General features: G+C 45.5%; 1 protein-coding gene across 1 annotated transcript in view; it reads left to right on the top strand.

Moving 5' to 3' along the window:
- LOC120900346 (kinesin-like protein CG14535) overlaps positions 1–24,663 on the top strand; it is a 125,433-nt gene that overhangs the window by 31,548 nt on the left and 69,222 nt on the right. The gene's annotated exons all lie outside the window — the stretch shown is intronic.

Below are 24,663 nucleotides of genomic sequence, written 5' to 3'. Positions count from 1 at the left end.
CTTACAAGACTGCCATGTTTGGTTTGCCGGAGAAAGTCACCCAACCGAATTTGTTTGAACATTCTTGCGTGTACGACAGCGAGCGAAAACAAAGCGTCACCACCGCTACTTAAGCCGTCCAAATAAAGAACGCTAATGTTTGCTCATAATGCGGTGACACTACAACCTTTCGATCGTTCCGATCTTTTGGTGCACCGCAGGAGGGAAGGGCGCTGACGATGACGTTTTCCGGCCATTTCGGAGTGTGTGTTGTACCAAGCACCATCTCGCACTATTTTCTGTTTCGTGCTGCTGGAAGTCGGATTCTAACGAGGTTCTAATTTCGGAAAAAGGTTACATTAGTGTCAGCCGCAAGACTCCAGCCCCCTTCTTCCCCAGTAAATACCCACAAATAGCACAATAAATTTACGAACTGTTCAATTCAATTAGTTACTCCGTTGGGTGTGTGTTTGCTACGGCGGCTGGATATCAACTCAGTTTAAAGTTTCGTTACACGCTCGGAAGCAGGTGAAAGGCTGGTAGGAGTCCGTCAGTCGGTGCTCGGTGCCCGCGTGTCATAAATTTACCGTCCTATCACATATTTCACGGAGACGTCGCACCGGTGGGTGATGTTTTGTCATCGACCGTCAACACTTACAGATCACCAACGAGGTGCTTAGAGGTTGGCAGTGATTGTACAAACATGTCATTGCGCTAGACAATGGGTGGTTTTTGATGAGAAGTAGGAACAGTTGCAAGCATTGATGGGGCCATTGGGAGTGGGCGAAAGACTGATAAATGTGGATGTTGCAGTACAAACAACAAGGGATAAGGAATTATGACTTCAACATGCATCCAAAATGACAATTCTTGCGGCAAGATTTACGTGATAAAGAAAGTTAGATAAGTTTTTAAGGGATAATAATGGAGAACTTGAGGTCTGAAACAGGTCTGCACTGTTATTTGTGAGAATTTTCATAGAACCCATACGCATATTTGTTCAAGAGACTTTTCCAGAACGCGTCGCCTGCGATGGTCACGGAATCCGTTTGACAAATGGCGTCAGCGACGGTTACGATCATTTTCGCGGTCACCCATTGCATTTTATCTCCAACTCTCTATCTCTCTCTCATCCCTTCGCCGAAGCCGACGATGTTTGGTCATAAAAATTGTTTCACGAACGTCAAAACAAACTGCTTGCCGGCTAAATTTATGTGCGAGCACTTTTCTTCTGCGCTGTTTTGCGCTGTTGGCCAGTATAATGAACACGCACCGAGGCTGGGGACCGAGAAATGGAAAAGCAGCGCCACGCAAGCATCCCACCGCACGCTGATCTGATAAAGCATCGCAATTTTCACATTCTCCAGTGGAAAGAAGGATATTTTTGGGCATTTTTTTACCATCGTTTTGTCGGTTTCGGTTTATGGCCGCGGGTTGGGAAATCCTTTTTCAAAAATTTCCTCCCGGCATTCCGGTGCGCCGTTCATGAGTTATGTCACTGCGGCAGCATTCTTTATTGTGATGTGACACATTACCCAATTTATGAACGCTTTTTTGTGGTGTACATCTCACCATGTGTACTACCTTTTTATTGAGATGTAACAGAACAGCGTTTGTTGCGATGTAAAGTAAGTGCAGATTGCATCGTTATAAAAATATGAATATACATTTTAAAAACACACAGCACAAACCGTGGCGTGAAACTGTGGCTGTCCCGGGTCGATGCTGTCTGCCGCATCCTGTCAGTTAATACATTTTCCATGTTCAACGTTCCGCGAAATTGAAGAAACTGTGGGCGCTCGAATGCTTCACACCCGGGCAAATATGATGAATGCTGTTAATTGTATACTTTATGAGCCCTTCAAGATGAATTTGTTTTTCCGAAACCCGGGTCCCCCTTACACGGACGGATGGACGGAGGGGTCGAATAGGTTTCGGTCAAAAGGTCGGTGACAAAGTTCTGCAAGAATGATTTACGATATCGTGCAACGCACGCATGCATACGCAAACACACAAAGAGTGAGACATCTCGGCTTATTTGTATCTGTTCTCGGGTAGTTTTTCTCTTGTTGATCCTCATCCTCTGCTTGAACCCTGTTTGCCGGTATGTTGATTGACTTTAGTGAATGCTGTCTGGGCTTGGCCCCGCCGCGCAAACACCATATGGTTCGTATCCGCGTTCGTGGCGTCGTGTGCGACGAATTGCTTTCAAAAATTAATTATGTCTCGTGGCGCGAATTAAGCCATCCAGAAATGTGTGCTGTGACGCTGGATCTTCGCGCCATTTGTGTGTGTGCCCGATCAGTGGCGCCTTTGCAATTCGAAACGGGTTTTGTAAGAATTGCGGGTCGTTGGGGTTGATCAGTTGAGGATAATGAGAGACATAAATTATGTTCAGATAGAGTTTGTGGAATTTTATCTTTGTTTGCAGCATGGATAATATTTATGGAATCATCATTTGTTGGATTTAGAGTTTTAAAATTTTATGAAATGTTTTAACTATAATATGTCAATTCAATGAAATTTGCCTAAACTTTTGCTTGATAATATACAGGGTTTTCCAGGAGTTCTCATGGTTGTGAGACACTTTATTGACTCGTTCTTACGTGAAATGAACTGTATGTAATGGGAATTGGACTCTATAGCACCCTTGTTGGACAAATCCAATAGGTGTTTACATGGAGCACATCCATCAAGGGTGACATAGATTCCAATTTCCATCATATGAAGTTCACTTCCCATAGGAAAGAGTCAAGGAAGTGTCTCACAACTATGAGAACCCCTGGAAAATCCTGTAAAAACACAATATGATATGAGAATTGCATACATTTAGGAGCTCTTCACGAAAAAAATAAACAAAACAAGACTAAAACGGATTTAGCGGTCAAATATTTTGATTTAAAATATTAGTTTAAATGTTAAGCAATACGGCCTTTTTGGACCGTTACTCCTGAATAAAAAAAAATATTAGTTTAAATGTTAGCTATAAAACTCTTATTTTATGTACAAGAAATGGCCAAGCTGTACTACCTATACCAAAGAAAGAAAAAAAACTTGAAGTAGTCTCACATTACAAATGCTCATGTCTTGGTCTTGTCACGTTTTGTAAAGCAAATAAATCCCAATTCTTTTGTAAGAGTTCCCTGCTCCCATTCTAATCATCCTTGCCTTACTCTAAGCCTGCATCGCACATTTGAGTATCGTATCATTAACCTTTACCCAGGGCAACAAACTCTCCTCGCACATCTCCCGAGAGGTGTCAGTTACCAATTAACTCTAAATACAAGCCCCCCAAAAACATGACACTTTTCACCTTCGCTTTCCGAAATTTGTAACGCATCCGAAATTAACCGGTAATCAATATCGCGCGATGGAAACATTTGTTTTACAACTTTTGTCCAAAAACACACACACTCGGGTCCCCGGTGCAAGGGCAATAAATGTTTTCAAAGTCCAGGAAGGGGTTCCACAGCACAGCAGCCGCAGCGATCGATTGGTGCTGCCATAAAAGGGGGAAGTTTTCCACCAGACGGACGCACACCGGAACAGAAACCCGATAGTGTTGCCTGTGTGTGCCGCCTGTGTGTGTGAAACACGGAAAAAGGGGGGCAACCATTTTTCGGAAGGCAATGCATTTTCCATTGCACCGCAAGTACTTAGGCTGTTTGCTGTTGTTGTTTTTGTTGTTCAACACAATAAGTTCGTCTGGGTGCGGGTGTTTCCCATCCGATCGCCTCGAAGAGCACGAGACAGAAGCAGCGGCAGTAAAAAAAGGAACACACAGTAAAACGGAACCCATAAATCCGAATTATCGCTGTGGTGAAAATTTATGGTACACTTCGAAGCGAAAAACTATGGAAAATTCGAAAGGATTGCTATTGCTGGGGTGGGACAAAAAGTGAGAGGCTTTTTTTTTAAAGGAGCGTGTGCGAGAGAGAGCGCGAGCGAGCAAGAAACAGTCCCAAAAACGTCGAAACGAAATAGTAAACAAATTTACGGCAAACAGTTGTTTTTGTCAAACTGATTTGAAATATTTTGTGTGCCCTGTCCCATCCCCTTGGTGCGGCTTAGGTGAACTCTCTCTCTCTCTCCATCTCCTTTTCACCGACTTTGCAGCAGCATACTTGGATGGTTTTATCTATTTGACAGGTGCATTTGTGGAACTTCACGTTCGCGTACACGGGAGCGGGAAAAGCAGCTCGCGTTTATCCGCTTTTCATCTGCGGTCGGACCGTCCCACCGTCAAATCTCGTCCACGCTCTTCTCAAGTGGTCCTTGTTTGTCGTGCCGTTGCCCGAAAGTGGCCGTACGTGTCTGAATGCGAATGGTTCCGTGGGAGAAATTTGGTGGTTTTGATAATGGTTATGGACAAGTTTGATGTTCGGCAATTGGACACACACACCGTTCGATTGGTTTCGTTTACTCCAAGACCAACTCCAAGAGTGTCGAAAAATGACCAACAAAACTAAGAATTTCACGTGTAATGTGGTGATTTTTGAACGAATAAAATAAACGAGTGCTCGTTCGCGCACCCATCTACATCACTATTTACTCCCTCATCATCGCAATTTGATGTTGCGCATTTGGAAGTGTTTACGCGCCTTCGTTCGAACCGAATTCGTGCCACCGATATCGACGCAAACCGTTCGCTGACAGTAAAAACTGTGAAGAGATAATTTAATACCACGCATCTGGCAGCGATGCCAAGTAAAAAAAAGGAAAAACGGTTGGGCCATAAAAACACCTCCCGAAACGTGCCCGAGCGTGCGTTTTCACGCCCATCCGGCTTGAGGACAAATCTCCGCACGACGCACGTGCGTGCGTATGAGTCACGAGTTATCTTAAGACGAGCAGGGGGGGTTAGAGTGGTACGATTCCTTTTTACTTTACTTTAAAATTGACACGTTTCCTTTTATGGGATCGTTTTTTTGTTGTTTGTGATTTTCCTTCTTAGTTGCCAACACAACCTGGAGGAAGTAAGCGCCATGGACACGACGCTACAGGCACTTCGCTCGCAAGCCGCTCGATCGTAAATCATGTCACGGAAGGTGCAAAAGTCCTTTACTTTCGGGACTAACCGGGGGGGACTGAGCCGAGTGGTGACACAAAAACGCCAAACAAGTTTTGTTGAGCTTCCAATTGAACAGGAGGTGTTTTTACGTGATCCTTCGATAGGGTGAGCATTGTGGGGTTATACTGCTCTAACTCAAAATTGTAGCATTTTTCTGTTTGGAGGGTTTGGATGATTTTGAACGATGGATAAATCTATTCTCACATTAACAGCAACGAGCTGCAGTCGTGTGCACGTGTTGCTGCTGTTGTCACCGTTCATTTATCGTTGGCATCGTTGGTACGAGTTGAATTTTGCGATTGATGGTTTTTGGCTATATGTATTGGTTTTTTTTTATATTGTTGAGAAGTTATAAATATTACATCAAATAAGAATACTTTAGTCAAGACCTCTACTTAATGACATTTCAAATACGATTTTTTTTTGCAGATAATAAGTTTCAATGAAATATAACTAATAAAAAACATTATATTCCCATGAAAAACATTCAAACCAATTTACAGGGTTTTTCAGGAGTTCTCATAGCTGTGGGACACTTTATTAACTGCTTCTTACGTGAAATGAACTTAATGTAATAGGAATTGGACTCTATAGCACCCTTGTTGAACAAATCTGATAGGAATTTCCAACTAGCCTGTCTAAAAAGGGTTGCATAGTGTCCAATTTCCATCATATGAAGTTCACTTCCCATACGAAAGAGACAAGGAAATGTCCCAGAACTATGAAAACCACTGGAAAACCCTGTAAGCTAGTGGTTTTAGTCTAATAATACCCCATTTCAATAGATAGCCTTCCTTGCCCTTACCAAATCATGCAATAGTCACTGTATTTACCAACTCAACAACCCATAAAGCGATACCACCATCTATCATGAGATCGCCCCACAAGTAATTCAATCGAAATCCGCAAACGTTAGCGTCTTTTTCCCGCTCCATACACGGCCAGAGACGCCGTTTTCTGCGGCAAACAATAAACAAGCAACTCCCATCGCTCTTGGCTTTCTCCGCACAGAGCACACGGTACACACGGTTTTAATTTAGCAACAATTAAACCCAGATTTATGACTTCCCAATCTGGTCCGTTCAAATGAACAACCCCGCTGGTCGACGGCCGAAGGTGACCGTTTGTCGACCTCTCCTGTGTGTGATGGTTTGTTTTTAATCCCACCGCCTCCAGTTTTTCCGTCGTTGTCTTATTTTGGAAATACTAGCAGAGCAAAAGTGTGATTCATTCATCCCGATGTAGCTCTAATCTGCTCCAATCGTGTTTTTTTTTGTCTGCCCCCCCCCCCCCCATAGCGGAAGAGGCTTAAGCAATGGCTTAAGTGGAAAGTGTAAATATTTACGCCCGTTGCAAATGCACGCCAAGCACGAGTCAAGCTGCAACAGATCCCGATTCGGCTCTGAAAGAGCCACTGCAGCGAAATTGTGCAGCTTGTGTGCTTGTGCAGTGGGTTTCTTGTTTTAAAAACACTCAATCCATAATGAATATTTGTGTGTTTCGAGAGGTGTGTGTGTTAATTCTAAGCGCTTCTTTCCCGGCGTGCTAGATACACAGTTATGAAAGTAGGCCACTCCGTGTGTATGGCACTCGGTTTTGGATGCTATGCGTTCTTTTCACGCTGTTCATTGTGAAGATTCTCCAGCAAAAGGTTTTCCACGATACAAAAAAAGAGTGAAGTAATTATGATGCGATCATCTGCTTTCACGCCCTTTTTGCGTGCCGGTTTTATCTCTTTTCGCAATTCTCGTATGGGAGTCACACTCATCCCAGCATATGGCAACGCAGAAAAACACACACACACACTCGTTGGTATCATTTTTCTTCGTTAATTAGTGATATAATTAATAGTGGCTCCTCTCACACGGTGAAACACGTACTCCATGTGCCTTATGTGGTGTTTTGTTTTCGAAGCAGAGCGCAAAAAGTAGCAGCCTTTCACAGTGAAAAACCACGCGTGAAGATTAACAGGAGGACCACCAACAAATGGCCCGTTAAAAAAGCAGGGCGAAAGCCAAACATCTCTGGGGACAAGTGCACTAGTATAGTGTGATCCAAAACTGATCTTCAGCCTCCAGTGGATAGCTCGAAAGCCATTTCCCGGAGTGTCTAATAGGTGGTAAAAATGAATAATGAGTGCTCTTTGGTAAATGCTTTCTGTGAACTGTGGGTTGAAACGTGGTTGCAAACGAATGCAGCGTGTCTGTGAAGCCATATGCACCCCATATTAGTGAGCAGCAAAGAAGGTGGAATAAAGTTAAATTGTATGATTTATGTGACAGCACACCCTTTTCTCCGGTTTTTACTTTCTCCGCGTAAAGGATTTTCCAGCGATTGATAATACCTCAAAGTAGGAATGCTTCCTGAAACCTTTTCCACCAACTGCTCAATTGCTCATTTCCGCGTCCTCTCGAGATCACAACAAACAATAATCCTTCCCGCGGAAACTCTTTCCTTTGCAGCGGCATCAAGTTTAGTTCCAAGAAAACAACCAATTTCCCTGTAAGACTCTTCTTGTGCTGTGTGTTTGTGTGCTGTTCATGGAAAAAAAGGAACGCGGGTAAAACAATGCGGGTCTTCTAGAGACTGTCCGTCCTCCCGGTCGGTGGATTTGCTCTTAAACCCTGCCGAAGCACAGGCAAACAACGGAGCAGATTCTGTGGAATTTGTGTCCTTTACCTTCCACCCGGTTTCCGGTTTGGTGCACATTTTTATCTGACCAATTACGGGCGGCCAATTTGTAGTCAGGGGCAGTATCGCACTGGCGCGTTCCGTCTTCATTTATCCGCCTTCAGTTACAGCCACATTCCGGGGAGCATTCTTTGCGTGGGGATTGGTATTTTCCAGATAGTTTTGGGGCTAGTTTTTACCAAGAGAAGGGCATGATTTTGGATGATTTATTTTTGCTGTACCTTGAGTTGAGCTCATTATTTGGCATTTATTTTGAAATTGTTAATCATTTTTAAAAGAAAACCATTTATTTTGAAATGGAAAATCATCTTCTTCATCAACCGGAAAAGCATCGCTTTCCAAAGCGGTATTCGTTTGCTTCCCGTGAGTTCCAATTTCAAGATACTCCAGCCCATTCAGGAGTCGACTTGGTCACTCAATTCCACCGCCCTGGAAGCACTGTTTACAACCAGCATTTGCTGCCCGTATCGCTGCGCATCACGTGGCTTTGTTTTGCTTTGCGAACCAAACGCCAGCTCCCGCAGAACCGTTTTCCACATTCCATCGCTCTCTAGTCGGCTTTGGAAAAGCGAAACTCTCAATTTTCTCTCTCTCTCTCTCTCTTCCAAGCACTCCAAGCACTCTCAGCAGCATAAACACAGACGCACATCCTCTCTTACGCTCACGCGCTCTCGTGTTCAGTGCCACAAAGCCGTTGTGTGATAAATTTTTCCCGAGCAGCCGGCACAAGCATCATGGGGGAATGTCGACCCTATGTCGACTCCATGCACGGGCGGGTCGTGCCACCGCACAGGAGAGAGCGACAGGGAAAAACCGGAACCGGTTCGTTGCGTTGCCTCAGTTGCATTCGAGACGCGCTCGTCGTAGCAGCACTCGTCCTTGTGCGCGGTCGAGATTTTTCCCCCGAGTGTCGATGTTTGAAAAGCGTGCGTTGTTTTCCGGTGGGGTTCGTTCGGCGTTTCGCGGGCTGCGCTGTGCAAGAGTGGGTGAACGGCGTTAGTAGCCGTTCGCTAGGGCGGCGTTTGGCTTCTCAGCATTTGGGTGTGAAACGTGACAAACGTACGTTCCGGAAGTCGTAAATTCGCTTCCAAACAAGGTTGAGCAGCTCGGGTTGCCTTTACCGAAAGACGACAGACTGTGAGCTCGCCTCGGTTCATCAGCAATCGTAGGACAGTCAAAAGACGAACGAAAGGATGGAAAATTGGCAAAAATTTCCACACACCGATGTCGAAAGTTGAATGATAGTTAAATCTAGCCGACTTTTCCTTTTTCCCTCTTTCCGTGCTGAAGAAACGTAACGTAGCGGCCACTGGCTGTTTGTACAAGGTGTGATGCGACTCAACTGTGACTGTATGTGTGTATAAGTATTTGTATAAAGTGAGCAAAGAGGAAACGGTAAAAATTTTCGAGTCAAATCGATCACATAATTCCGACCGGCACAGCAGTAGCTCCCGGGAAAAAAACGTGACTCCCGGCATCCAGCAGAAAAGTTCGGAAACATTTTCCAACTCACAAATGATTTCCCTTCCACCGGGTGCCGAAACCTCTTCCCCCTGGTACGCGTAGGGTTTATCATCCGGATTGAGCTTCTCTCCGTTGTGTGCTTGTTTTGGTGAGTGTGATGATCCTGCCAGCAGCCGGAAGGATGTGAAACAACGCAGCCAGCTCGGCCCGGTTCGGCTCCCGTCCCGGTATGGAGTGACGTCGCTTTGGTGGACGAGAGCGAGGATGAGGTTGATGATGTTGATGTTTCGGTGCCACTACTACTCCTCGGCCTCATCGCCGCTACGTGAACGCGGCGAAGCTTTACCACCCCGGCCTAGTGCGCCCGGGCGGATAAGGCAAGGATAACACGACACGACAACGGCATGCGGGAAGGATGATGTCGATGATAATGCCACCGTACCGTCGTACCGTGAAGCGAGCGAAAAATCACAAGCACCCGGGACCTGATTACACGCCCCGCCACTACTACAGTGCGGCAAATTTACATCCAAGCAGCACGTGCTTTTTCCTTCCAGCACAGTGCAAATGCTAGTCTAGTGTCGATTGAGCGTTATGTGTGTGTTTGTGTTTTCCCCCGTACTGTGTGGAAATGTGAAGGAATATAACTCGATCGAAATCGGAGTAGCGCGAAAAAGTGAAATTTGAAACACGGGTTTTTTGCTGTTCGTTCCACGTTCCCAAGTGATTGAAGGCGAGTGAAAAAAGCCTCCTAAAAACCCCAACCGGTTGAGGGCAAAAAAGGGGGCTCCAGCCACACAGTGTACGAAGCGTTCTAAACCGAAGCCAAATTGCATCAACCTGCTGGAGGGCTTCTGGTCTGATGATTTTTTTCTGTTCCGCCTCCCTAGAGCCTCGCAGCGTGTTTGAATGAGTTTCTGCTTTTGAGGCACAGTATGTGTGTGTGTGTATGTGGTTTTGAGTGTATTTGTTTGTGTTTGATCGTCCAGTGTACGGTGTAGTCGGCGGTTGGTGGGCCGGTTATTACATGCATGCCGTGCAGACTCAATTAAAAATATTAAATTGAAGATAAACGCAAAACGCGAAGGTGTAACAGATTCCCCGCTTTTCGGCCTCAGTTTTGTGATGGAATGTTTGTTAGAAGATAGAGGAGTGAATAAAGCTATATTTTCTATTTTAAAATCAGCAAGCCTCGTAGAAAACAGGCTCCGAAAAGTAAAGTAAAAAAACAGCGTGTTCAACCCAGTGTGTGTGTTTGCGTATTTTTTCAACGTCAGCTCAACCGTACCAGTAAGTAAGATTATTTTTATGCAATCTGTCCGTGTGGAGCTTTATTTTTGGGCTATGCCTGATTTTTTTTATTCTCAACCTTTCTCTCACAAATCTGAGCTTTAATCGGGTTGAAGGTTAGCAAATATTCCCGTCACGGTAGGTTCGGATTTGAAGCGGCCATTCATGGGATCTCATCTCTCTCTCTTTGGGGAGGTTTGATGTAGTGATTTATTTATATTTTTTGCACGCTACTTGTCTTGCCCAATCTGTACGCCCTTTCCATCCATCATGAAGAAGTGGCCAGTAAAAAAACGCACACTTTCCATATTCCATTTGCATGTTTTCTCGGATTGTTGCGGAACTTCTTCTCTCCTTCCTTCCTTCACTTGCCAGCCGGTCCCAACTGTTTCGCATATTTTGACTCAACAGTTTTTGTCGGTACAGCTCCGTGTACCGTGTGCATGGACAATCGGATGTAACACTTGGGACACCGGAAGCTGTCTGCCCTTGGTAGCCCTTGGTTTTTCAACGGCTGCCCTGGGTGAGATTGAGGCCAGATTGAGCGTTCGGGGCACCGTGCAGAACGAGCAGATGAAATCAGTTTTCCATCTCAGCTCGCACAGCCGGTCATTCTCAGGGTGCTTTTTCCGGGTGGAAAGTTGTTCGAGGACTGGGAGCGCTACAAGTAGAGTTGGCAGTGCCAAGAGAGTGGAGAGTGAAAAACATCTCAAACAATGCATTAAAAATAGTATTATTGATTTTGCGTTTCACTGACTCCAGGGAGAAAAACGTGATTGCGGCGCAGACAGTGGGCGCTTTTCTGTGGGCAAGCTGTAGAAGGATTTGTAAAGGAAGAAAGATAACGCTAAGTGGTTACTATTTTTATTGCAAAGAATTGTTTTGTTGAACCCATTTCAATGGAATCAAGGACTCTCAGTTTGTAAAAGTAGTTTGTATTACTTCAACTCTGCATGAAGAAGCATCGATTCAGTATTTGTTGTCTCCATTATTGCAGATGAAGCCACATCGAGGCATCGAGACTGATCACTGAGAGTCATTAGATGCAGTTAATTAGTAAGGTTTAATTCAAGGCTTAGTACCTGATCAACAGTTTGCGCTACAGAACCTCTTGCAGGACGTCCAAAGCCATCATTCCGATGATCCTTTGAGCTTAATAATAAGCCCTGCTGCACAAAGCCCACAACAACGTTCACACCTACTAGAAACCCCTCGCAAACGTTGCAATTCAATCAACGCGAGAGCCTTCACACGTTGGTACACCTTCAGCAGGAAAGAAGCTTCGCGGTGTCTGTTGGCTTTTCCACACACCCATCGCGGCCAAACAAAAGGGATAAAAAGCAAACAGAATGAATATCGCAGAAGCAACATTTATTCAGCAGCAGGTTCATCTGTCGAGCGAGGGGGCAAAATAGCTCTACGCCCAACCCCAGTGCATGGGCGATGGCGTCTCCATCCGTCATGTGAGGTCGTGTGAGGCCCTAAGGGGGAAAGGCCTGGGGGGGAAACTATGCATGTGAGAGCACTGCGAGCACATATATTTTCCGCACCGTTAAAACCGAACCAGGCAGGACAGGAAGCGGACGCGATAATCCTCCCCATGCTGCTATGGGCAGCAAACCGTACCCGGACAGGCGCGTACCAGACACTACTCTACGGCCAGGCTCATAAAACTGTCCTCGCACACGCTGTGTCGTCGTGACGTAAATGAGCGCCGGCTAATGAAAGGACACACTATCCAGATGGTTTTTGCTTGTGGTTCAGGGTTTCATCTCGCTGCCACCCATCCCACGCTAAAGTACGCAAAACTACGCTTGCTGACACTACCAAACGGGGACGGTGGAGACGCGGCCGAACGGCGAAGGCAATAATAAGGCGTCTCGGAAAATATCGATTTTAATTTTACATTCACTTCTTTGTCGATGCAAATGTGCGCGCACTGAGCGAGACCGTCCGCGCTTTTATGATGACTGGCTGGCTGGCGGACACGAATGCGGACATTATGCACGCGCGCCATCGACCACGCCACAGCGGGTGTGCGAGCGAGCGGCCTACGCAGCACGCCCGCTGCAACCGATAATGGTGTAACGATAATGGAGGTAGTTTTTGCCTGTTCCAAGTAGCTGCAACTGTCCATGCACGTACACCGTGCACGGCTCGAACGGCTCGAAGCTGCTTCTGGTCGTCCGCTGGCAGTGGTCAGTGTTGCAGTTTCCCATGACGGGTTCCCGGGCACAGTGCCGCTGGAACCGACACAATTGATTATGTGCGTGATTTGGGCTGCCAGAGGAAGAGAAGAGAAGAAGGGGGGGAGGGGGGAGGAAAAATGGCAACGAGGCGGAAAGGCATTATGCACGTTATTAGCATGTTCGCTTTCACGCAGTGCAAATTTTCTCTTGTGACAGGCGTATTGGCTAAATATTTGGATGTGGTGCATGCGGTTGGTGGTCCTTTGGCTTGCTCGCTTTGCGTGAGCACTTCATAAGCTGGGGTGAAATATTCTTTGCGGGGATTAAATTTTAGCAAAAGCTGCATTTTAAAGTAAAATACATCGAATTTTAACGTTAAATGAGCTCTATCAAGAGTCAGAAAATGTTAAAAATGAGTAGCAAAATTCGCAAGTTCACAAATGGTGCATCATGGTAAAGATATGTTACACTCACTTCTCAACCCACTTTCGATGATTATCAATTTTCTCCCTATTACCATCAAACTCAATCAAAACCATCGTTCAAAGATGCTGTTTTATTAAGATACACACACAAACACTACGCTATAACTTATGCACGATTTCAAGCATAAAAACGACTATCAAAAGGATCGTTCCCGCTCTTCCCTTCCAAGTGCAAACGACGCAAAGGATAAACGGTGCTAGAGCCATCGAACGTTGTCAGTTATTATATTAAGCTCTAGAAGCCGGAGCAAAAGCACCGAAAAAAACCCCTTTTCACATTTTGCATGATAAGAAAAACATCCCGAGCTCATCTTACTCTCCAGAGCGCCAAGCACAGGGCAGTATGTATATTTCCAGTCGAATTCCACCACCGGTATAACATATCATCCGAAGCTCTAAACCTCCTCTCCTCAGCAATGGTGGGCTACTCCTGAAGCAGGGTGGAATCAGAAAACATTTCCCATTTTGAGAAATGTATTCCCGTTTGCTGCTGCTGCTGCTGCATGTACCGCTCCCAGGACGCAGCACGACCAAGCCAAAAACCCATATTCCTCACGGAACATATGTTGCATGAAATTATTATTGCTGACTTTAGACTTTTGACTGCTGATTCCGGGCATTCCCGACTCTTCCGCTCCCCCGCAGAAAGCATCATTTCGTTCGTTTTTGCTGTCGAATGAACGTGCTATGGACTGCTTACCGCTCCGGTACGTTTTTCCCCAATGGGAGGAGTGTGCTGCTGTTTGTGTGTCAAGGTGTTTTGCTTGTGTAAGGACTTGAACGCGTGTAGGTGTGTGCCTGTGTGTGAAGGGATCTTAGAGCAGCAAAACGGAAGAAATACACCCCACCCAAGGAGCTGTAGCATTCGGCTGTTCCCCGTGCACGGAGCATATCAGGCAGGAATTTAAAAGGATAATAGGATTTTATTATTTCCAAGGTTGGCGGTATATTAACATTTTTCCAGTGCCAAAGGGAACTGTATGGAAGGTATGGATCGAGGGTTCTCGACCCTCTGCAACATCTTTAGTGAAGGTTTGGGGCTTTCCTTTTGCTGTTACTGCTTATACGCAGCACGTAGGACAATGGTTGGATTTGGAGATGCTGATGATTTCAGTTCCTGGGACTATTTTTTGTTTCTCCATTGGATCCCAACCATCATTTCTCACCGCGTCATGTGTGCTTTATGACTTCCGGACGGTATATTTGGGGTTGGTTTGATGGAGAAGCTGTTTTATTAGGAAATAATTTGGCCCCAGTCAATTGTGTAGGACCATATAACCATTCCAATATATTGCTGAGGTGTTATTCCAAACACTGTTACAAGATAGACTACTCTCAATATAGCTTTGATTTTAACACAGTTTAGGCTCAAAATATTTGAATAAACATTGCACCAGGTATCAAACAAAACATATCTTAAAAGTATTGTGAAAAACACATAAAGCATATCGATCGATTAATCTCTTCACACTACAAATGGTACACTGCAGAGCGCATCGGCACGGTATAAATTGATTCTCCCATTGCGAAAGTGGCTTCTTTCAGCTGTTGCTCTTAGCTCTTAACGCAAGATTTGCTCGACATTGGCACCAGGAAGCAGTCCAGACCGTTCCGTGAACCGCTCCTCATCGTCCGGGTCAGTCTAAAGATGATGCGCTGACTCAGCTAAGCGTATTGGAATGCAAGAAAAATATGAAGCATCAAGGAAAAACAAGCCTCCCCCCTCCCCTCACTCACAACAAGTCCTCTGGGTGCGGGACAGGGAAAAATGTGCGCTGCAGGCATAAATAATACGTTTGTTTATCGATTTCGTTCCACCACACGGCTGCCTACTGGCTTCCGTAAAGAGGTGGAAGATGATTTTGAGTGGCGTTTCGAGAATGGAACACCTGCTCCATCTTGGAAAGTCCGGCGCCAGCATGATCTTCTCCGGGCACGTTCGAGTGTGTATTTTGAAATGAGTAATTCAAATCTTTAGGGTTGATTCATTTCATGCCAAGAGTATTTCTGACTGATATTTTTATGCTGTTGATGCATTTAATGACATGACAATATGAGAACTATACAAAAAAGAATGATTTATTCCTGCATAAACTTACGCATAATTAATTTTGCTCTTTAAATACGCCTAAAGGTATGCACCAATCAAAGCATTTTGTCGCTCTTAATCTGCTATAAATCTTTATTTTCAATCTAATTTGTAGTTTGTCCCGTTTTCCTCAACAAAAGTGTAATCCTCTTTGCTAATATTCACACTCCAAACACTTCAGTAGATGTCGTTTTGACGTTTTGTATCAATCTCAATTATCGTAAATGAAATCACGTTGTCGCCAAATATCCATCAATTTGTGTTAAAAACCGACTGGCGCTGCGCTCACCCCACAACCCCCCAACACAGTAGTCGACTTTTTCTGTTACATTTTTATGTCTGCCACCCGCGAGAAACAGCAGCAAAACCCCCCAAAAGTGACACATACGCACGCACATTTCAATCGGGTTCATTGCCACCGCTCAATCGTAATTTAACCGATAAATCCCATGTCGTCAATCTTTTGCCGTCCATTTTTCCAGCTGATCTCGTGCGGTAATAAATTCCAACCGATAATTGATAGGTAATCAATTCGATGCGTACGGTGCATTAATTTTCCCCTTTTCCCACCGCGAAGGGAGTTGTTGGGAGGGACCCACAAAAACCACCGATCGATGACGACCACCACGCGCTGCTTTTGCTGCTGTTCGACGAAGCTGCAGCTTGATGAAGCCCGTCAAAGGCACAGTATAAAAAGGGAATTGTTTATGAAAAAATGCTTTAAATAGAATGTCCTTTCTACAGTGGAAAAAGAGCCAAACAGTGTGTGCTACTGTAAATGCATATTTTCACACACAAAAACAAACTTGTGCTTGGGAAAGAGTTTTTCCCCGCCGCTTCGAAACGTACGAAGCAAACGCACGGCGACCGAAAATAGATTATCACATCAAACGATTTTCACCATAAATTGAACAAACAAAACTTCTCTTTGGGGCTTGATTTTTTTTCTGTTGTAGGTTGGTTGGTTGGTTCGCCCTGAGCGATGGGTGTTTGCATTTATTTGCACGTAAAGTTTGATTTTTCCTTGGCGCACGAAATTTATTTATGCAAATGTGCGGTTAGCCGGTTCAAACGGTTTAGCCCGTTGGGGGAACTGTTGCGTCAATGGTGGTTGAATCGAGTTTGAAATGTATGTGTGGTCGATTTTTGCATACCAAATCTGTTTGCTCGCGCGTAACCTCACGGGCAACTTGCGGCTTTTTTGTTATTTTATTCGCTATAATGCTATTTTTATTTCGTTTGCCATCGAACGCGCAATCAATCGCGCAAAGGTTCGGGATGAGCAGAAATTTTCTAGTTTTTTTTTTCTTGGAACTCTTCACACCCAAAAACTGTGACCATGACACTGACGATGATGACGCTTTCGACGCACACACGGCGTTACACGAACGGACACCTATGGGCAGAGTAACATGCGACCACAAGCCCGGTCGCTCCTGGAACCAATGGACCGGAAATGTGTTTGCGTGCCACCGTGGTACGTGATGTGGTCAGTGGTTCTGTCATTCGGATCAGTGGTTATCCATCGGCCTGCAGGGGCAAGCCTTCAGGAGCTACATACACACGCGCTCGGTACGGATGGTTGTGTATCAATAAAGGAAAATTAAATGGGGAACGATTCGGCAAAGCCTTGCGCAGCGCTTTGTACTCGCAACGCGCTGTACAAATGTGTCCAAAAGTCACCCGCAAGCGATTGGGGGGGCGCAATGTGCTTTCCGCGAGAAATGGTTTGGAAAGGTGATTTCGCCACCTGGAATTGTTATTGATTGTTGTGAAGAAGTGTAACAGATAGGTTCGTGGGATAGGCCGACAAAGTATTTTTTAATTTTATGGTTCAGTCTTTTCTATTTGAATGTTTTAATAAGATTTAAAAATCAAATAAGAGTTTTGGTATCCAACAAGATTGATTTATTTCTAATCATATTGCAAATTGGACGCAGTATTATAATCTTTAAAATCAAACGTCGATAAAAAAAGACTTTTCCAATGAATCATCCCAATTTAAGCGATCCAATTTCCACCCGCTCCATAAACAACCCAAATCCACTTGGCAAACTATCATTTTCCGCTACGAAGCAGCTACAACCGCGTAACTCAATAACAGTCAGCCACCACCAACCAGTGATTTGCCGCCAATCGATTCAACTTTTCGCAACTTTAAACGGTGAAGCTTCGGTGCAAAATTAACTTAAGTGAAGTTGTCACCATAAATTACCCTCTAACCTGCTCGCTGGCCCCCGGTTCACCTTTGTGGGTGGTGGTAAAGTGCGATCCTTCCCGGTACGCGGGGCAACAGAGCCTTGGTGTAGGTGTGTGTGTGTGCGGTTCGTTGGAACCGGTACTAATTTCAATTAGCAGGATTCAATTAACACTAATGAGATCACTCTAGCCATCGTGCGCCATAAATACTTTCACTATGCGAGACACACTCAGTGGCGAGCGAAAGAGAGAGGGAGCATGCTGTTCCTGCTGCGAAGGCGGATCTTGCCGACACTTTTTCGCTATCCCACCGCTGTCTCTGCCTGTGTGCGCGCGGTGCGAAGATGGCCACCGTTGGGAGCGTCGGGAATAAATCAAATTTACTGACTGTAAAAACAGACTCTCCCTCACATCCTTGGTTCGGTCGTGCTGGAAATGGACTGAAAACTGATCGCTGGAAGCCGAAGAGCAGCAAATCGGGGGAAGGGAACGAACGAGTGGCACTACATCTTAAATATCATCCATCAGATGCTGCGTGCGTCCGTATCGCTGACGCCTGACGGTTTGCAAATCTGACCTCCCCGTGCAAGTGGACGGGGAAACAGTCATGAAGGAGTCGTGAAAAATGACTCCCGCTTTCGCGCGCTCGTTTGTGCAAGCGCCACCGGGGCGCTGGCTCCGGACGCCCCCGAGATCGAAGCAACAATGTCCGGCGAGTGATGTGTACAAGTGTTTTCATTACTTTTAACAACCGTTAATACAGTCCGGGGGCTTTGCCCACATCAAGTGTAGCAGATGATGAAAATGGTGGCAAAGTTGAGCACGACGTCACCGTACGCTTTGTGTTGCGCCACGCAATTCCGTTCTGAAGCCGTTGTTTATTTGATGCGCTGCGATGCGGCACAGGAGGGGACGATAAATGAAAATTGGACAGTGGTGGTGTTGTGGATGGTGAAAAACGATCAAGTACGCTGTGGAAAAACAGCACAAAAAAGGCTCCGAAACACAACACAGCACAGGGGAGGGATAATGGAAGAGTGTGGAAACTCTTTTCTAAATATAATTAATTTTATAGCCAATCATAAAATTGATTAAATCCATCCCATCTATCCATCCGTCCAGGCGGCTGAGGTTCTGGTACCACTTCAAACACGCTCGCTCTTTCGCTCTGGTTGTGATTTTTCATCAGCGCCAGAACGCCAACGGAGGAACCAAGGTACCGATGGGGACGCCTAGCCGAGTGTGAAAAATGGCATCTTGCTTTTCCATTTTTCTCTCAAATTCTCGAGAGTGTTTCTTTCGACGCTTCGCGTTAATGTTGGTGTTAAAAGTTCGAAACCCTCCCTGCTAATGGTTCCTTAATGAGTTCGTTTTTGTCACACGTACTTACTTCCGCACACTTGAGAGCGTGTGTGTTCGATTGATCGATCGATGATATGATGCGAACCTGTTTTTGCGTACAAAACAGCGCAGCTCTTCCAATGGATGAGTTTAAATAAAAAATCACTCCTTTTCCAAGCCGTGAAGAGAAGGATACCACCCGTCATGAGATGGATTGCAGCCGATCCTTTGAAGGCAGCACCAGTATGGTGGCGATGCCAGCTTGCTTCGCTTGTGTTTATATTTCAAACCAAAGGGGAGGCAAGCAAGGCAAGGATTCATTCACAGCCGTGACAGAAGATGAGCGCAGTTGGCAAGCAAAATGTTTTGATTCTTGTACTTTTTGTGTGTCTTCTACGCAAGCAGCAAGCCCGGTCACATATGGTTCATCGTTCGTTCCGATGACGATGTGTCAACGATGGGGTGGTTTTTACTTCTCCTGCACGAAAAAAAACATCGCCTGTCAATATTTTATTTTATGTCACATGCCTTTTTGTGTGCTTTTTTTGGTTACGATTTGCACCACAGCTCGATGCTCATCCCTTCGGTTTCGGGCGGTTTCGATTATGTTGGATAAAATGATAATAATATGCTGTCACATCATCGTGCCACCGACATGGCTCTGACATGGTTGAAGAATTATATCAATTGCTACCGAACGCACAGTTGGCACATTGGACAAAGAGATGCCGAGTACGGGCTTTTTTCTTATTTGATTTTGTGGTTGTAAATCAAGACCACGATGAAAGGAGCAGCCATAAATTGGATGTTTTTGTAGCAGATGTGTTTACTTGAATTCGTTATGGATTGAAATATGGACAAACAAAATAAATGTACTGACATTTCGATACATTTAAGCTCAATTTTGCGAAAAGTACATTAAAGGACTGCTAAAAAAGCTTTAACAGAAACAATTGTTAGGAGCATTGCATACGTTTAGGCTGATAAATGAGCAACATGAATTTTTATTGCTACCTGTACTTTTCAAAGCAAAGAGAGGTAACTTTCTTTACAAACTGTCTCAATTACACTTTAAATTTCTAAAGTATCATTCAGCATAATAACCCACCAACAGTATGAAAACACGTGATTCACCGTGAACCGTTTTCTGCGGTAAATCAAATATTAATCAAGAGAACTCATTTGTCGCCCAGTGCAAATATTTGCTGTCCTCTAGCACCTAGAATCCACTCCAGGGGATAGCAAATCAAACCAAAATTCAATCTCACTGCCTTTCTCTCTCGCTGGTGTTTGAAAATTGGGCCTACCCAGCAAACATACACACCTGACCACATACACACACATCGTTGTGCTTAATTAGTTTGCCGTTTAATTTCGATGCCACCGTATCCCGTTTCAGCGGCACAGTGATTCACGACTCACCACACAAGCAGCGCGAACTTGCCCGCGATCCGCGCGATCAGGTGTAACAGTTTCCCACCAAAACTAGTGGTCGAAATACGAAACACACCTACACACCTTCACACTCTCTCTCTCTCCCATCCATAGCTTCCCCTTTGATGGCTTCCAAAGTGGAAACCCTTTGCCGAGGGCGCACCGGTGGTTGCCGGTGTCGATCCCACGCTCTGTGCGGAAGCCGTGGCGTGTCGTGGTCTAAAAATAGGTTTTTGGCAAATTATTTATGTTTAATTTGCGACCTTCGTGGCCCCCACCTCCTCCACCAAAAACACTCATTATGCTTTCCGGTACAAAATTGCTCCCCTGATGGAGCCCCTGTAGTAGTGGCGAGTGGCGCAGAAAGGAGGTCGTTTTTGGAGACACATTTCTCCTCTCCTCCTTTTTTCCACTAGCACGAACAGCGGGTGGAAACTGTACGGGGAGTAACATCAAACAGCTTCCCTTTGCCGGCATGTCCGGAAAAAGCTTGCCAGCACAGGCAAAGGCATAAGGATGAGAAAACGTGTGAAGACCTTCCGGGAAAGAAGGAACACGTTCAAATCAAAAGCAACATTTAATTTCCATCCAAACGTACTGAACCGAAGCTGGAAGTTTTCCTGCACCTACGTGTCCTTAAGGATGGGGTCGCATTAATAAAAAGGGTGGAGGAAACATATACACCTTTTCCGGGGCTCTTGTGCTTGCCTGCTTCGGATGTCGCGGATTAGCTCTACCTTCAGGTAGGTGAATCCTCTTCCTCCTGGCGTGTATCGGATTTCCTTCCGAGCGGCGAAAGCGCACAACCACCGCGCTTCGAGCATGTCGTAGCGTAATAGTTGTATCCAAAATCCCTGACGTGTACTTCCGCTTCCGTGGGCGCTTCTCTTCCTGCGACTCCCCTTCCCTGTTCTGCATAAACAGTCCGCCCCAAAATAAACAACGTTGCTTCATACTTTCCCCCCTCAAAACAGTGAGTTGACACAAAATACGGCCAACTAAAACCGGGTCGACTGTTTAGTGATGTCCCCACGGGAGAAAACACGCACTCGCTAAACCCCCGCAGAAGAGAAGCCGAGCGTACGCCAGCTCTCTGTATGTGTCGTTGGCTCACTCACTCTCTCTCTATTATTCCCTCCACGAGGACACCCCGAGCGTGCTTTAAAGATAGGAGCGTTGCGTTAAAATTATCATTTATATTCAAAACATATTTCCAACTCCCGAGATTCGCATAAAATAAATATTGTTCTGTACACCTTTCCCACTGCGTACACACTGCGGTGATGCCAGAAGGCTGGGGCAAAGATTTAGCTTTTAGAGCGAAGGGAACGGATGCCCCGTCGAGACGTTTCTTGCTTCCTATTCCTTGCCCTCTTCCTCCTCCCCCCCATAAAAAAGTAGCAAAATCCTACACCGAAACAGAGTGGAAAGGGTGCACACGATAGGGCGCTGTCGTTGTGATGTCGTGATTTTCTATGCAAATATAATTTTCACCACGCTGTAACCTCCAGCCTTCAGGTGACACCTTAACCGCTGGGGCGCCAACAGAAGAAAAAAATACACCGGCACACCCCCAATCCCGCTTTGGATTTGGTCTGGCGATTTTCCCGAACGCCAAATCGGAACATCGGAACCATGATGAGGAAAATAATTTCGCTCATTTATTATGCGCTCCAGTTCGCGTTCGTTCCCGTTCGTTTGCGCTTCCGGTTCGGTTTGCGCGCAGTTCACTGTGGCGGACGGGGATTTTCGATGTTTTTTTCTCCCCTCCCCCCACGTTTGTGTTGTTGCTCTTGTACTTTCGCTTCTGTTGTGACAAGGTGTCGAAGGGTGGCTCCGATTCTAAGCAATCGATTGTCTGCCAGACGCCGACCCTCCGCGCGGAAATCGCTCTTCAAACTCTACAAAACGGCTTGTTCCCCTTAACGGCTTTACTTCCAAGCAGAGGGGGGGAAATAAATGGTGGTGAACACCACAAATGAAGATACGTGAAGGAAGCACAAGATGAACACAGGCCCCGCAAAACAAAACGAATTACGAAAACGATGCTTCTCGATGCTTCACCGGTGTGAGCCAGCCCAGTGACAAACTGCCAACCAAACTGTACCTCGAAGTGTGGAAAATCGGATGTGATTTTTCCCTCCCCCTCCCTCTTGGAAACCAGTAAACGAACCCTCACCGCACTTCTTTTATCCGGACACTCTCGGGGCGGTAATCTGATTTTATCGTGGAAATTGAGATTTAACCGAGAATTATCGCATTTTTATTCAAATAAACGCGGCCTCCCCCAGATTAGATAAATTTATTGGGGCGCCCCGGAAGTGGGACGAGCTAGGACACCCGTACCCGGAAGTGTCACATTAAGCGCTTCTGCTTGTGCGGCTGAACAGCAATGGACAGTAGCAGGAAAAGCAAGCATTTGTTTACTGTTTTTTTTTCTTCCCCCTGCGTGAAAGCTTTTTACTTTCCACAGTGGCTTTACTGTGGAAGAGTGTGTGAAAATGCGTTACGGGGGGGCTATCATGTTCAAGGGATCCTTTTTCTATCAAAGGGAGGATTTTCGCGCTTCATTCAACCACACAATCACACACACACACGACTTGTGGTGGTAGCTTTGCAGCTTTTCACAAAACAACTTCCCCGGTACCTCTCAGGCATTAGCGAGTGTGACAGCTTTTTCCGTGAATTTTCCGGGATAACTTCTGCCCTCGCTGTTGCTGCTGCGGCTGACATGGAGGCTGCAGAAGTTTCAATAAGAAGTGGGCGCTTTTTGCCTTCCATTCCACCACTTCAGCCATTATCACTTGCTGCTCAGACGTGGGGCTGCTGTTGTACGCATATGCCGCACTTTCTCCTCAGCAATTTTCTTTTCTAAACCCACACACACACTTACTACACGCTCTGTATCGTCGGTATAAAAGGTGGTAGGAAAAATTTGAATATTTTTGCCATTACTTTTAGCATAAAACGATTATGTCTCCGGTGGAAATATGCTACTTTTCGGGTGCTTACATTTCGAGGGGTTTAGGCGGTGCTGCTGCACTGCTGCAAAGGATGGCTTCCGGGGCCATCTCTATGCCTTTTTTTTGTTGTCCTTGCTTGTACGACCCCCGTTGGAGGGGAGGATAAAAGGGGTGTTATTGTTGCTTTTGAAGGTGTGGTGTTTGGAGTGGAGATTGCTACGAGCTGCTCCTACGGGAGAGGGTTTCTGTTATCTGATAGATTGAAAGCCATTTCCCGCTGAAATGGAAGGATCATGCTAGCCTTTCACGTGCTTGAAATGACAATAAAAAAAACATATTTCCCTTTTTTATTGTCATTTCAAGCACGTGAAAGGCTAGCGGCGAACGTTCCCAGGAACGAACGAGTTCGCCGGTATGGCTGTTTATTTAGAATTTATGTCGCTGAAAAGGTGAAGAGATTTTGAGAATTACTTTTGCACAATTTTTGTTATGCTTGCGGAAGGCTTTCCTGTTGCAGGCACTAATCTTGTGCCCAACACATTTTTGTGAATATTTTAACTTCATCGCAAAACCCAATTTCCAACACTTTCCAACTTCCCCAAGCTTGTATCCATTGATGCTTGAAACATGATTAAACTCACCGTCATAAAACCCTAAATCAATCAAAATGTGTTTTAGTTTCGTTAGCTTCTCTCCCACGGAAAAGCACACTTTGCTCTATTATTATCACACCCTACTATCCGAGCCCTCTCTCTCTCTTTCTATCATACTCAAAACTCCACACCGGCTGCCAAGCAGACCGTTCATAATCCATAATACATGCATAACCACAAAAAAGAACACGAGTGATGGTGAAACTTTTTATCAGCCGGCAGCCATCGCCGAGCCCGTCCGAACCGTCCGTCTGCCGGGCGCTGCCGAAAGTTTTCCCATAAAACGCTCATTTTCCGACTATTATATCATAATTGATCCAACCTCGAAATAATCAATTCGCAAATGAAAGATGTCTTTTTAATGGGGAGGTCACAACGGCCACGGTGCAGGTCGCTCGCTTCACTGAAACCGTGTGCAGTCCCTTTTCGACGACGGCGACGGCGACGAGCTGACATTTTAATGAAGGTTAATAACAGGCGTCGGTGGCAGATAAACTTCCTAAGCCTTGCCGTCCCCTCCTGCCCAGTTTTCACCGGAAAATCCCTGGCATAAGCAACAGAATGGACAGCAGATAAGTGAGATATAACACAGAACCCTGGAAGCCTTCAGCACAGGTCCCGGAAACATTGGGCTAATCGAGCCCGGGGAAGGTCGCAACACACACTCATACACACATTATCCGACCTCTTTGCCGTTTTGTTTGTGGACGTGCCCGTGTCGGGTTGTATTTGCCTACACGACTGAGCTGAAAAAGATGTAAATGTTAAGAATCCCTTCCATGCCGTTCTTGGAGAGGGGTTTGGGGCGAACGCGA

This window comes from Anopheles arabiensis, chromosome 3 (genome assembly GCF_016920715.1).
Source record: "Anopheles arabiensis isolate DONGOLA chromosome 3, AaraD3, whole genome shotgun sequence".
NCBI classification, from domain to species: Eukaryota; Metazoa; Arthropoda; class Insecta; order Diptera; family Culicidae; genus Anopheles; species Anopheles arabiensis.
The sequence above is the reverse complement of the archived record's forward strand: the minus strand, read 5'-3'. Positions and strand labels throughout refer to the sequence as shown.